General features: G+C 34.1%; 1 long non-coding RNA gene across 4 annotated transcripts in view; it reads left to right on the top strand.

Annotated features, from left to right (window-relative positions):
- The window catches only part of LOC141513071 (uncharacterized), a 35,438-nt gene extending 21,356 nt beyond the window's left edge, over nt 1-14,082 (top strand). For 2 of the 4 annotated variants that reach the window (XR_012475690.1, XR_012475693.1), the window contains 3 exons: nt 564-686; nt 11,495-11,653; nt 12,167-14,082. This is a non-coding gene — a long non-coding RNA (uncharacterized LOC141513071). The remainder of the gene's footprint in view (nt 1-563; nt 687-11,494; nt 11,654-12,166) is intronic. The other 2 variants (XR_012475691.1, XR_012475692.1) reach the window with 2 other exon arrangements.
- Nucleotides 14,083-15,730: the final 1,648 nt, after the last annotated feature.

The following is a 15,730-nucleotide window of genomic DNA, read 5'->3' as shown; positions in this document are numbered from 1 at the left end:
ATTATATAAATGTTAGCTTTTATTATGAATATTATTATGAACGTAGGTCACAGAGCTCAGAAGCTGAGAGATGAACAGGCCCAAAGAACCATTGTTTAAAACTTGGTAGAGAAGGTAAGGTTGAGAGAAGTGAGAAATGTGTGCCAAGAGATGAGTATGGTCTAGTCAGTTGAATTTACTGGATTTTAATAATATAAACTTTGTTATTCATTTATGCTACTCCCTCCCTTCCTGTGCCTGCCTTCTTATTCTGCATGACCACTCTGAATGACTTTTTTAAATTATTCTTCCCAGTTCCAGCAAGGCATGTGCAGGGTTCAATGCTATGAGGGTGGTGGTATGAAGGGGACACATCACCTGTCCACATGCTCACCTTCATGCTTTTGTTGATATATCATCCATGGCTTTAGAGGACTCCATTACTTCCACTGGGTTCTCTTCATGGAATGACAGTTCTTGTAGCCTTAGATATAGCATTGGATATCCCATGTCTAGACTATCCACCAATAATATCAATGGATTAATCAATTGGTTCTTGCCTCCCCAAAATCATTGCATCATAGATAAAGAGCTGAAGGAACATTGGGAATCATCAAGTTCAAATATCTTATAATTCAGATGAAGGAGCTGAAGACCAAGACATTTAAGTGACTTGCCCATGGTCACATAGCCGGCAAGTATCTAAGGTGGGTTTTGAACTTGAGTTTTTCAGACTCTTAAGTTTACCATTTCATTCTTAATCACACCTGCTTCTCTATTATCTGACTATTAGAAAGTTCTGGTGACCGTCATAGAATGTACTCCCTAGTTGGTCAAAGAGAGAATTTATGAACTCGGTGTGCATATTGAAGTATAATTTTTTCACTTTCCTTTTCTTGTTTTTATTGCAACATGTCTAATGTGGAAATATATTTTGCATGATTTCACACACTTAATTGATATCATATTACTTGCCTTCTCAACAGGTGGGGGAGGGATCAAAGGGAGAGAGAGTATGGGACTTAGAATTTTAAAAAAAGAATGTCAATAATAAATAATATTTTTTAAAAAGCTTATCATTTCTAGAAAAACTATTTTATGGAATTAACCTTGCTGGTGGAGCTTAAGTCTCATGTGGTGTGTATATATGTTTGGATTCCTTTGACTCTATTCATATAATCAGCATGCTAGTTCAGGTCCACACTGTCTTTCACTTAGATTATTGCAACAGCCTTGCAGTTTGGCTCCTTGTCTTATATCCCTCTTTCATCTTATCCATCCTCCACTCAATTACAAGGGATCTTCCTTAAGGCTCAGATTTGACCATATACTTCCCTACTCAATAAACTTCAGTGATCCCCTTGTATATCTCTAGGATTAAGTGTAAATTCTTTTGTTTGATAGTTAAAGTTCTTTATATTCTGGATCCAATTTAATTGTCCGGGTTCATACATTTTTCTACTTTGGGTACTCCAAAAATCTTGCCAAATTGAACCATTTTCTGTTCCAAACTGAAACATTCCAGTTCTTGCACATCCCCATCTTTAAATAAGCTTCTCACTTTCCCATTATCCCCATTCCCAGAATGCATCCTTCCCATCTTTACCTTTAAAATCATTAGAGAACTTCAATAAATTTATTTATTTATTTTTCCAATTACATGCAAAGATAGTTTTCAGCATTCATTTTTTTGGTAAGGTTTTAAGTTCCACATTTTTCTCCTTCCCTCCCTTCCTATCTCCCTCTCTTTGACGATGATTATTATAATTTTAGGCACCTTTAAAGCTCAATTCAAATGACTCCTTTATATGAATTTCCTTGATCCTTTCAATTGTTTATGCCTCTTACCCTCAAATTATTATATTTATTTTGCATATAATTATATGTGTACCTGTTGCTTCCTCTTTTAGAGTGTAAATTCAGTGAAGGCAGGAACTATTTGATTTCTCACAACCATATCTCTGATACGTAGAATTGGATCACATAGCTGGCAAGTATTTGAGGTAGAATTTGAATTTGAGTCTTCCTCATTCTAAGTGCAGCATTTCCTTCATAATAGCACCTAGACAGGACCCAGCAGATAATACACATTTGTTGATTGATTAATTGGTTCATTCCTTCATTGCTCTCTATCCAATATAAATTCTAAAAAAGTTACTTAAACTGGAGAGATGATAAATTGTTGAGCTTATTGTATGAATCATGATTAAGCAACTATGGGAACATTTTTAAAAGCCTTTCAAAATATTTTATACTTGCTCTAAGAGAAAAGGCAAAATATCCTTCAAATACAAAATGACATACTGAATAAGAAGGTCATCTTGAATTTCATTTATCAGATGTTGGAAAGTCACAATTGCGTTAACTAATCCAAAAGGCAAAATCACATAGTCATTGTCCAAATCCTGACCAAAAGGCAATCTTCCATTCAACTCCGCCTAATTCTAAGGTTATTCTGTTCCTTTCAGTTTCAACTAACTTTAGAATAGGGGGATTTTAACTTTTTTTGTAATGGATCTCTTAGGCAGTCTGGTGAAGGATATAGAACTATTCTCATCAAAAGCTTTTTAAGTGCATAAAACAAAATGCAAAGAATTAGAAAGGAAGTCTTTCATATTAAAACAAATATGTGATTTCCCTTCCCCATTCATTGGTGGATGCTTTAAAATCTTTCCACGATTGGGTATATATATATAATATATATATATATATATATATATATATATATATATATATATATATATATTCAAGATCTATAAAATGAGATTCCATGAACTGAAATCATCTAAGATCAATAGGAATAAGTACCTTTTTAGAAAATAATCGGGGGACAGCTAGGTGACACAATGGATAGAGCACTGGCCCTGGAGTTAGGAGCGTCCGAGTTCAAATCTGAACTCAGACACTTAACAGTTACCTAGCTGTGTGACCATTAGCAAGTCACTTAACCCCATTGCCTTGTAAAAACTTTAAAAGAAACCAAAAACAAAAACAGAAAATAATCTGAATTTAACCAGCACCAAATAAAATGAGCCGTTTCACATTCAGGGCAGAACAAAAAAAGAGGATATACATAGAAGCACACATCTCTTATATATAGCTTCCTTTTCCTTTTAAGCATATAATAAATTCAGCATATGTAATTTTCAAAGTTACTTATTTGTCTTTGCTTTTGTTCCCTTCCTTTTGCTCCCTGGCATTCTTCAGTACATTAAAAAATTGCTTCAATAATCTTTCCTTTCCTTTTTTTGGCAACTTTATTTCTAGTTTGCCTCTCCTAAATTTCCCCCATACTCCACTTTTTTTTAATGTGAAAAAACCCTTGTAATAAATATGTTTGGTCAAGAAACAAATCCACAGTTTGTCTATGTCCAAAAATGTGTTTCATTCTACACCTCAAACTCATCATCTTTTTGTCAGCTGGGTAGCATGATTAATCACTGGTTTACTGAATTTCTAGTCAAGTCTTTCAAAATTGTTTTTCTTTTTCTTTCTTTTTTTTAAGGCTTTTGCAAGGCAAACAGGGTTAAGTGGCTTGCCCAAGGCCACACAGCTAGGCAATCCTTGAGTGTCTGAGGCCAGATTTGAACTCAGGTACTCCTGACTCCAGGGCCGGTGCTTTATCCACTACACCACCCAGCCACCCCATTTTTCTTTTCAATGTTGTTTTTACTGTATAAGTATACCGAATAAGAATTGTATGTTCTTTGTATTCTGCTCACTTCATTCTACATCAGTTCATATTGGCCTTCCCAGATTTCTCTGAAACCATTGCCACTGTCATTTCTTTTGGCATAATAATATTATATTATATTCTATGTATGAGAATATTTTCATCCATTTCTCAATTAATGGCCGTCTTTATAGCTTCCATATCTTTGTTATAATGAGAAGACTTTCTACAAACATGCCTTACTTAGTTCTTTATTCTCTCTGATATTTTGGGGAGTATAGGCCTAGTTAGAGGATTTGGATATGCTTTGCAGCATACTTAGAACAATTCAGAACTACAAAAACACTACTTCAATGTGCCTGTTTTCCTGAAGTCCCTATAACAATTGTTATTCTCCTTTCTTGTCATTTTTGTTAATCTGACAGTTACAATTCCAGAGTTGTTTCAATTTGCATTTTTCTAATATTAATGATTTTAACTTTTTTATATAATCATTCATAGCTTTTATAATTTTCTTTGAGAACTGCCTATTCTTATCCTTTGATTATTTATCTACAAGGGAAGAGATCTTGCTTTCATTGAATAGCAGATCTTTAGAGAGAAACTTCTACAAAGAATTTCTTTCCCAGTTACCATTCTCCTTTCATATTAACTTTATTGGTTTCATTTGGGCAAAACCTTTTTAATTTTAGGTCATTGAAATTGCCCCTTTTTATTATCTATGATACCCTCTATCACTTATTTGGTAATAATTCCTGTCCAATCTATAGTTGTAAGAAGCATTTCCATGTTCTCCAATTAGACTCTTTTGAGACATTTTATATTTGTTATGTAATCATTTGGACCTTATCTTGGTTTGAGATGTTGATCTAAACTTAATTTATGCTAGACTACTTTCCAATTTTCCCAGTAGGTTTATTTTCTTTGGTCAAACAATTTTAACCAAGTAGTTTATATTTGGAGTTTATTGAACATTAAGTTACCAATCTGTCCTTCTAATTGACTTTTCTGGGTTTTCTTTAACCAGCACCAAATAATATTGATGAGTATTACTTTGTAATATAGTTTAAGATCTAAAGGTGCCAGCCCCACTTCTTTCCCATTTTTCCATTATTCTTTTTGAGATTCTTCATCTTTTGTTCCTCCAGTTGAATTTTATTTTTTCTAGTTCTATATAATCTAGTTCTGTAATCCTTTAGCAATTTGAATACTGAATAAATTAGCTAATGTAATTATTATTGTCATATTATATTGACATATCCCATCCATGAGCAAATAGAGTATTCATATACTCTTATGTTAACCTTGGTAGAAAGACAGCCAAATATTTTCTGTATTTTGTAGTTATTTTGAATGGAATGTCTTTTTCTATTCCTGCTGGGTTTTGTAGGTAACAATATAGAAAGATGGATGATTTGTAAGATTTTATATTTTATTCTGATACTTTGCTTGGTTGTTTCTTAATTTTAATAAACTCTTTAGCATTCTAAAGAGTAATAATAGTGTTTCCTCTTTGTCCATGATTATTCTCAATTTATTTTTCTTATATTATTTCTATAATTAGAATTTCTAGCTCTATATCAAATAGTTATGGCAGTAGTGGATAGCTTCACTTTAGCCCTATCTTATTGGAAAAGTTTTTAATGCTTTGCCATTTTATATACAATGCTAGCTTTTGGTGTTAAATACTATTTACCATGTTAAATAAAAATCTACTTAAAACTTAATTGTTGGAATTTTTATATAAATGGAAGATTTTGTAAAAAGTAGAGTTATTTTAGCATCTATTGATATAATTTTATAATTCTGATTATCTTCTTATTGTCTATTCTATTATGTTTATCTTTTCCCTAATATTGAAGGACTCTATATTCCTAGTATAAATCTAATCTGTTCATAATGTAAAGATCTTTTGATGTGTGACTGTAGTTTTTCCTAATTATTTTATTTTCAATATCATTAGGGTTATTGATTTTTCATATTCTTCTATATTTTGTCTCTAACTGGGTATAAGTATGAAGAATATATTTGTATCATGAAATAAATTTAGTAAGATATCTTCCTTTCCTGTTATTGCAAATAGTTTATACAATATTGGAATTGATTGAACTTTGAATCTTTGGAATTTACCTATAGATGCATCTGTCATAGATTTTTTCCCTACTAGAAATTTATTGGTACTTTGTTTAATTTCATTTTCTGGGATTAGATTATTCAAAGTATCTATTTGTTGTTCTATTAATATAGGCCTTTTATATTTTTGGAAATGTTCATCCTTTTCATGTTAGTTGTTCATTTTGGGGCCATATAATTTATTAAAATAGTTTCTAAATATTTCCTTTATTTCTTATTCATTTGTTGTAATTATCCTTCTAATTTTTAATACCAGCAATTTAACATTCTTCTCTTCTAAAAAATCATAACAGGTTAATAGCTTATTTTGTCAATATTTTAAAGAAACTTGTAATTTTATTCAATGGAATTTTTGTTTTAAATTTTATTAATTGTTCCCATTTAAATTTATATTTTAGTTTTTAGTTTTTAATCTGTTTTCTAATTTTTAAAAATTATATGACTTGATTTGTTCATTCTCCTTTTAAGTTAATGAATGTTTCTGAATTTTTTTCCCTCTGTTCATAGCACAGTGTTAATATAAAGAAGGCATTTAATAAATATTTATTGATTGAATGACTAAATGACATATACATAATATTCCAAAAGTTTTATGGCATTTTTATAAAACTTCACTAAAACTTTTAGGATATGTATGAACTTCCTTCTCAGGATTGCTTTATCTACATTTGAAAATTTTCTTATGTTATCTTATTATCATTTTCTTTGATAACACTCTCTATTGTTTCTGTGATTTACTCTTTGAGTGATAATTTTTAAGATTATGCTATTTAACTCTACAATTAATTTTTAATCCTTTCTTCAAAGGGTCATCAAATATAATTTTTATTTCATAATAATTTATTTCATAATTTTTTTCATTAAATGAGGTATTTTATATTTATCATTTTCTTCATATTTCTAAGGATTTTGTGCCCTGGTACAAAGTTAATTTTTATAAAAATTCTATACACAATTTAGAAATATACATACTTTTTTGTTTCCATTTGGTAATCATTAGGGACCTGTCATGTCTACCTTTTAAAAACTTCCTTTTAGGTATTTGACTTCTTTCTTGTTTGTCTTTTGGGATTTATCTAGGTCTTAGAGAGAGATACATCAAAGTTTCTATATTTTTTTATTATTTCTTAGTATTTTTACTATTTCTTGCTAGAAATTTATTAATTTTCTTTTAAAAAATTAGATGTAATTTCATTAGATGCACTTATTAAGACTAATATGAATTTACTGTACTTAGTGTCCTTAAGCATAATGTAATTTCCATCTTTATCTCTTTTCATCAAGTCTATTTTTAATGTTATCTTGTCTGAGATCATGATTGCTGCCCCTGGGGGCAGCTAGGTAGCATAATGGATAAAGCACCAGCCTTGGAATCAGGAGTACCTGGGTTCAAATCTGGTCTCAGACACTTAATAATTACCTTGATGTGTGGCCTTGGGCAAGCCACTTGACCCCATTTGCCTTGCAAAAACCTTTAAAAAAATGATTGCTGCCCCTGTTTTTTAAAAATTCATTTTAAAAAATTCATATATTTTATTCCCATTTGTTTTTTTAACTTTTTTATTTTTCTATTTCAAGTATATTTATTATAAACATCATATTGTTAGACTATGCTTTATCTATTCTTCTATACTCTTATGCTTTATGGATGAATCCATCTGATACATGTTCATTGTATATTCCATACATTCAATTCTTTTGTTGTTTTTCTACCCTTTGCCTCTAGAAGACATTGATTTGAGACATTAGAAGTCAAAGTACAATTTCTTCATTCTATAGATAAGTAAATGTAGGCACAGAAAGTCCAAGTGGATAGAAGAGAGTGATCAATACTAATGATCAATATGTGGCATTAAGACCCCAGACTTACTCTGCCAGACCCTCAGGAACTCTGAGAGGACAGGTCAGAGTTAATTGAATATTTTGCTTGTTCTCTCAGGGCATTAGGGGAAGACCTGAAAGTTTGAAGAATGTTTTCGTAATGCTATAATTCACTAATCCCAATGGGTATGTTTTTGTCCATGATTATCAATTGATATCTGTTAATCATCCAGATCAATTAGCTTTTAGAAAAGGTATTTATTAAGGTAATATAGCAAAAATAATTGATACAAACACCCTGTCACCTCAAATCTGTGATATTTGAATATAGAATTTGTATATAGAATTCAATTTGTATGTATATTTTTATAAAGAATTCAAAAATATAGCCCCAGCCTTAAGAAGTTGATTGTTTTTTAATCTCTTTTCTCTCTCTCTTTTTTTTTTGGCAAGGCAATGGGGTTAAGTGGCTTGCCCAAGGTCACACAGCTAGGTAATTATTAAGTGTCTGAGGCTGAATTTGAACTCAGGTACTCCTGATTCCAGGCCCGGTGCTCTATCCACTGCACCACCTAGTCACCCCAAGAAGTTCATTGTCTAATGGAACACAACATGCAAACAACTATGTCCATATAAAAAGAGTAGAAGCAAGATAGACCACTAGGTGGTGTCATGGGGCATAGAGACTGGACTGAATGAAGTTAGAAAGACTCATCTTCCTGAGTTCAAATATAACTTACTGGCTGTGAGACCTAGGCAAGATGGGAATATAGGGTTTGGGGGAGGGGGCTTAAGGATCTATATGAGTTCATTTTGGTTAAAGAAATCAACTATGACATAGGGAGGTAAAAAAGGTTTAGACTTTAATTCACAAGTTGTACAGTTTATAAGTTACCACAAAAAGTTCACCAACTACTACAAAAGTTCCCAAGTTAAGTGCTTCAGAGAAGGAGCAAGATAGTAGTTTCAACAGAAGTAGTAAAGTAAGTAAAGAAGAAACAGCCACAAGATGGGCTGCTGAGAACATCAAGAACAGCTAAGAGGGAGGAAAGAGTATGAGAGATTATTTGAGTGATCACACTCCCCCAGAGCAGGCTGCCCTCCAAAGAAAAGTAAGCCACAGGGTGTAAGCAGTTAAGGAAGAGCAAAAGGACAGAAGAGTTTAGGGGATGATGCTCCCCAAGAATGGACTCCTCCAAAGGAGATGAGCAACTCAAGTGAGCTGAGTTTTTTTGGGGTTTTTTGCAAGGCAATTGGGTTAAGTGGCTTTCCCAAGGCCACACAGCTAGATAATTATTAAGTGCCTGAGGCCAGATTTGAACTCAGATATTCCTGACTCCAGGGCCAGGGCCCTATCCACAGTGCCACCTAGCCACCTAATGAGCTGAGTTTTCAAGAAGGCTATAGAGAGATATAGGTGGGGAGACAAACAGGGGATGTAGATGAAGGGTGGTAAATCAAAGACATAATCCTTTCCGATTAAGGCGGAGATTCACTGTTTTATTGATTGGGATTTTTGTGTTTGAGGGCAGGGATTTATTGAGTCCTTGTCAGGGAGGGGCAAGGTATTTTACTAAAAGGTCATTGACCTCACCTCATAGGTTGGAACTTGGAATGGGGGGGGGTCCAGTGTTATTGATTATAGAACACATTTCTCTTAACTTTTCTCCCACTTCATTCCATACTCAAACAATTTAGGATGAAATTCATTGGGGACTGGGGGTGAAGGTCTCATTTCTTCTGAAGCCATTTCAAATGATTTAGAGCTGACTCTGCCTAGCAGGTCTTTTGAGGGGGAGTTGAGATGAATCCAAGAATCAACTTGAGGTAGGACCCAAGGGCCACTGCCTTCCAGATTCTGATACAGAGTGATATTCTGTTTGGGGTACTAGATTGAGATGTATCACTTGTAATCTGGAGAAATAAATAAGATTCAGATAGGGATCAATGAGGAAAAATCAGGACCATATTTTTAAAATGACCCTGTTAGTGATTGGGAAGATCAGATTAAGTTATCCTCTACTTTTGCTATACATACATTCAGCCTAGAAAGTTCGATACTTGTCCTCCAGTTACATAGATTCAGGACTCTGGTGATTCTTCAATTAATTCTACGTTATGCTTCTGAACCTGAGCTCACTATGTTCTCTTCCCAGTTACAGATCTATTCAAATCTGACCTCAGACTCCTACAAACTGTACGACCCCAAGCAAGTCACTTAACTTCTATCTAGCTCAGTTTCCTTATTTGAAAAATAGTGATAATGATAGCACTTACCTGCTAAGGCTTTTTTAGAGGAAAAACAATGAAATAACATTTGCAAAATATTTTGTATGTCTTAAATCACCATAGAAATGTATATTATTATTATAGTCATATTTTAAGTACCCCAAACTCACTGATAGTTTAATTTCTCATCTAAACTCTTTGTAAATATTTCAACCAATATTTTCCCTTTCCAATCTCAAATGATTCATAACCATGAAAATGCATTAAATATATGCTCTTAGGGACCAGCACAGTTTACTGTTTTCCCAATACCGTGGTTATTGTTTCATGTTTCTGATATAGATACCTATGCTTATGAATCTATCAAACAAATTATGTAATATTATTATTATATGCCATGTACTTTATTAAATACTGAATACACATAGGTCAAAATAAAATAATCTCTGCTGTCAAGGAGTTTAGATTCTATCAGAAGAGATGATATGAGTGTGTATGGATGCATGTTCACATGTATGTATATATATATACATAAAAACATAGATATGTTATATGAAAACCAAGAATTTATTTAAAAGTAAGCTCCTTTCTTCCAACTGGGAAATCAACTATCTAAGCATAAATCCAAGGAGTTCCTCCTTATCTTTTTACTACAAATATCCTCCCCTACACCCTTCTTGATCTGCATTGAAACTGTGAGAAAGTTATGTTTTGATTACAAGCTGAAAGTGATAAGAAAGAGTGGTGATAAGGACAGCTAGGTGGCACAGTGTATAGTGCACTGACCCTGGAGTCAAGAGGAACTGAGTTCAAATTTGACCTCAGACACTTAATAATTGCCTAGTTGTGTGACCTTGGGCAAGTCATTCTTAACCCTATTGCTTTAAATAATTTTTTTAAATAAAAGATTGATGATCAAAAGCAAACTGTAGGAACCAAAGTGCTACTTTTAAAATATAGGTAGCGGGGCAGCTAGGTTGGGAAGTGGGTATAGCACCAGCCCTGGAGTCAGGAGTACCTGAGTTCAAATCTGGCCTCAAACACTTAAGAATTACCTAGCTGTGTGGCCTTGGGCAAGCCACTTAACCTCATTTGCCTTGCAAAAAAAAATCCTAAAAAAATAAAAAATAAAATATGGGTAGGAATTCAATAGGCTTGGGCAGGAGTGAGATTGACTACAACTCATTGTTATAATCTAATCTTCACAGCTTGAAACCCATTCAGTTGTTCCCTGAGCTGCAGCAATATTAATCAAATCTTCCAGAGTGATAGGAGAAAGTATTTTTCATCGTGTCACTGAAATGTTTATGGCTAGAACTCTTAAATAAGCCTTAGGGTGAGTGGGCAGAGGGGAAATTAGCCCTATTAGAAGTACAGCTTGGAATGTATCTAAATGTATCTAAATTGGAATGTATCTAAAAAAAGCCCTAAGCATCACAGATTCACTGTTCAAAAATAAATTAACCAAATGTAGTTCTAAAAAACAAGATAAATAAAAGGAATCAGATGCAGGCACAAAAATCTTGCTTTTCTACCTGGTGGTTCATGGATTGTGGTAGCATAACATCTATGTCAATGCAGCAGGAATTACAAAAAATGCACTCCCTGGTGTATATTCAGAGACAAGAGGAATCCATTCTTTCCCTTTCCATTTTCTAGCTGCATTTGGAAACAAGCCAGGTTATTTGAATACTTCATCACTTCTCCAACTGCTATAGGAGAACCAAGTTGATTGAGAGGAGAGAGAGAGAGAGAGAGAGAGAGAGAGAGAGAGAGAGAGAGAGAAGAGAATGTGTGTTCTTCCGGATCCAATAGAAGGTATTAATATGAGCATTAGTAATATTTTCCAGTGTGGTGAGTGAAAGATGAAATGACTGAGGAGACAAAAGTTTGAGCTTCCAAGCATATTGATTTATTAAGCAGTGCATGCCAATTGCACCACAAATTGGTTCCAATCTCCTCTACTTTGGTACTGGACCCTGAATACAAGGGAAGACAGACTTTTATGCATCAAGAACAACTAATCAAGTAAGACCAATTAATTAAAATGCAACAAGGATACAAAATTGAGTAATCTGACTCTTATTTATAGGGTCTCTAAACATCAGATAAAGGTGGTCCAATTTCCCAGACATGCAGGGCTAGATTCAAACAACACAATAAGGTTTTTTCATAATCTCCATAATTGAATTATTTTTTTACAAACAGAAATTGTACCAGACCAATAACTGAATAGAAAGGAAACTGATCTAGCTTCAGAACTGAGTCACAATATGGAGTCACTGTGGTTCACTCAATTCTCACCTCCACTTGTTCTAATCCCCTCACCAGATATTGATAGAGAAGACATAATATAAGAAGGTCACGTACATGCATGGAATTGAAGAAAGAAGCCTACTTGAAGGTAGGTCGGGGGAAATCCTTCTATCCCACTCAGAGACTCCCACTCAGAGACCTCTCTTGTTTGAGACCTGAGATAGTGGAAGCCAGTGGGCAAAAGAAACCTCCTACATTACAGAACACTGCTTCAGAAGTTTAGAGCTCTCCAAATACCTAGAATATTTTCCCTTTATGAGACACTTGTTAGAGGGTTGGCCTCCTGGCAAAGAGAATGAGAGACATCTGTTAGAAGTTGAGGGGAATAGCATAATTAAAGTGACAGAGGATAGAAGTTGGGGTTAAAGATGAGTGAAAGACTGTAATGAATTGCTATCATCTATTGAAGCTATGAGACCAACATTAGGAGGGACCAGTGACACCTGCTGATGGGCTGGAGGCAAGAGATGGAAAAGAACAACCTTGAAGAGACAGGTAGTTGGATCCCAGAAAGGAATGCCCATGTGTAGGAGTAAATCTTAGTTGCTTTTTATTGGAGCCTTGTCCACAACAGTACCATAAATTACTGAGGTCTCTTCAGGGAGGTCTGTGGGGTATTTTTATTTCCTATGTTTCAATTAATTTACAGATAAAGGAATTTTGCAAATTTTAAACCTGTTTACTTCCAAAGGGAGTTAGTGGCTACTCCTGGGGGATGTGTCAGATACTGATGTTCCTAGATCCACTGGGTGGGGCAGTATCCTAGAGGAATGATGAGTTCATAAAGTGTGTCTAAGCTCTTTGATTTAAGAAGGAACTTCTGGCACAAAGAATATACTAAGGAAAGTATTTGGGAGACAGAATGGAATGATGTCCTTTCTGAGTTCAAGCACCATAGTGACAAGAAGCCTAAGTGTTTCCTCACATACAACAAAATTACCCCTAGGACCCAAATAGAGATTAGGAATGATAAATATATAATATTCCCTCCAGAAACCCGGGCCACAGTTTCCCACCAATATGCACAGTATTTGAGGACAGAATGGGCACATGCTTCTGGAAAATTAGGAGGCTGGCACATGAACAGGATAACTGAGGACTAGAGGATGACTTCAATATTTTTGTTGTCTTTAGAAAACAGATCATACCACCTGTAAACTACTGGGCAAAAATATATTCCTGTTCTACTTGGACCACTGAAATAGTAAAAAACCCTATTAGTATACTTTTCCCTGATGTTGAGAAAGTGTTATACTTTTTTCAGTGACAACTTCCCTTAAACTAGATACCTGCTGAGTCACAACCTTCCATTTTCTGACTTAGTGTCTTTGCATTGGTTTCCCCCATGTCTGGAATACTCTTGTTCCTCACCCACATTTCCTGGCTTACTAGCTTTCCTTCAAAACTTAACTCAAATTATGCTTTCTATAGGAATCCTTCCCCAGAACCCCTGCTAGAGCCTTTCCTTCAAAATTGCCTTTGATTTGCACTTCATGTATCTTGGATATAAATTATTTGAAAGTCTTCTCCCTCTCTAGATTGTGTTTCATAATTATCCTTATCATCACCGTTAAAAATAACAAGAAGCATCAATTAAGTGCTTTTTCTATTCCAAGAATTGGGTGCTAAGCCCTGGAAATACAAAGAAAGGCAAAACATGCTCCCTTCACATTCTGATGAGGAACAACATGTGAGCAACCATGTACATATGACATGTATATACAAATATATGTGGAGAGAGACAGAGGGACAGGGAGAGAGAGAGAGAGAGAGAGAGAGAGAGAGAGAGAGAGAGAGAGAGAGAGAGAGAGAGAGAGGTTCTAGCTGTGGAAGAGACTGGTCACTTGTACAAAGTGGGATTTCAGCTGAGTCTTAAAGGAAGCTAGTGATAGCAGCTTTTTTTTTTTGGTGGTAGCAAAGAATTGGAAATTGAAGGAATGCCCATCAATTGAGAAATGACTGAACAAGTTGGAGTATGTATGTGATTGTGATGTAACTATTATAAGAAAAGATAAGCTGAATGCTTTCAGGAAAACCTGAAAAGACTTACATGAACTGATACAAAGTAAAATGAGAACATTGTATGTAATAATAGCAATATTATATTATGATGTGAATGATAGCTATTCTCAGCAGTACAGTAATGGGAGGCAATTTTGAAAGACATGAAAACTTCTATTCATTCCTAGAGAAAGAGATGATGAGGTCTGAATGCAGATGGAAGCATACTTTTTAAAACTTTCATTTTCTTTTTTTGGTCTCTATTTTCTTTCACAATATAACTAATATGGAAATATGTTTTACATGACTGAACATGTATAACTTAAGTTGCTTATCTTCTCAATGTGATTGTGAGGGAGAAAAGAAAGGGACGGAAGGAAAGAATATGGTACTCAAAATTTTTAAAAATGTTAAAATAGTGTTTATATGTAATTGAAGAAAAAATTAAATATTAAATTATAAAAGCAGTCAAAAGTGAAACCATAAGGCTAAAATGAGGGACAAAGAAGGGAGATAATTCAGATATGGGGGTAGTCAATGAAAAAGCATAGAGACTGGAGATGGAGTGTCATGTTCAAAGAATCTCAAGAGAGAATTTTTTAGATCAGAGAGCCTGAAGGAGAATAAATTATAAGACTAGAAAAGTAGAAAGAAGCCATGTTATCAAGTATTTTAAAAGTCAATCAGAGGAACTTACATTTGGGCTTCAAGGTAACAGAAAGTCATTGGAGTTTAGTTAGTAAGGAGTTGGTATGTTTAGGTCAGAACTTTAGAAAGATCACTTTCACAGCAGTAAAGGATGGATTAGAAGGTTAATGTCCAGGTGTAAAATCAAGATATCTTAGTACTGATGGTCAGCAGTGTCAGAAGAGATAAGAAGGTGGATCCAAAAGATATGACAAGAATTGACAAAAGATTGGATTTGAGAGGTCATGATGAAGATTCAAGGATGATATTGAGGTCTGAAATCTAGATGATTGGGAATGTGGTATTGATCTTATCATTAATTTTTCTAAAAAAGTTTGGAATAGAAGAAAGCACTAAGGGAAAGTTAAACAGGTGAGTTTTGAATTTGTTGAGTTTTTGACATCTATGGTAATGTGGCAGAAAACAAAACCCTGAACTGAAGTGAAATAATTTAGATAGAAGTTTGTTAAATTGTTCAGCAAAGGTCAAAGTCAAAAAGGTGATAGCCCACTCCCTCTGTGTGTAGGAAAATTGCACATTATTTAAGGTTCAAACAAAAGAACAAGGAAATAGTGACTATTGACCAGCACAGAGGCAGAATGATTTGCTTGAGATTTATATTGGAAGGAAAATCTTTATATCAATCTTCAGATCAAAAAGATTTCTGGTCAGCACAAATCAATACTGAATTATGCATTAAATAGATGTGGTGTCTTAAGTAATGGATCTGGTTTCTCAGAAATGTAGTGCTGGGTTCAAAGAATGCAATAAAGTTTTCTAACAGTTTCCCTCCTTTTGGGTTTAAAGGTCACATGTTTCTATAATGGTGGAAGCACAATTACAGAAACAGATAGGTTAATATTTAAAATTACCCAATTCATTGGAGGCTTC

The sequence above is a fragment of the Macrotis lagotis genome, chromosome 2, assembly GCF_037893015.1.
Source record: "Macrotis lagotis isolate mMagLag1 chromosome 2, bilby.v1.9.chrom.fasta, whole genome shotgun sequence".
NCBI classification, from domain to species: Eukaryota; Metazoa; Chordata; class Mammalia; order Peramelemorphia; family Peramelidae; genus Macrotis; species Macrotis lagotis.
The sequence above is the reverse complement of the archived record's forward strand: the minus strand, read 5'-3'. Positions and strand labels throughout refer to the sequence as shown.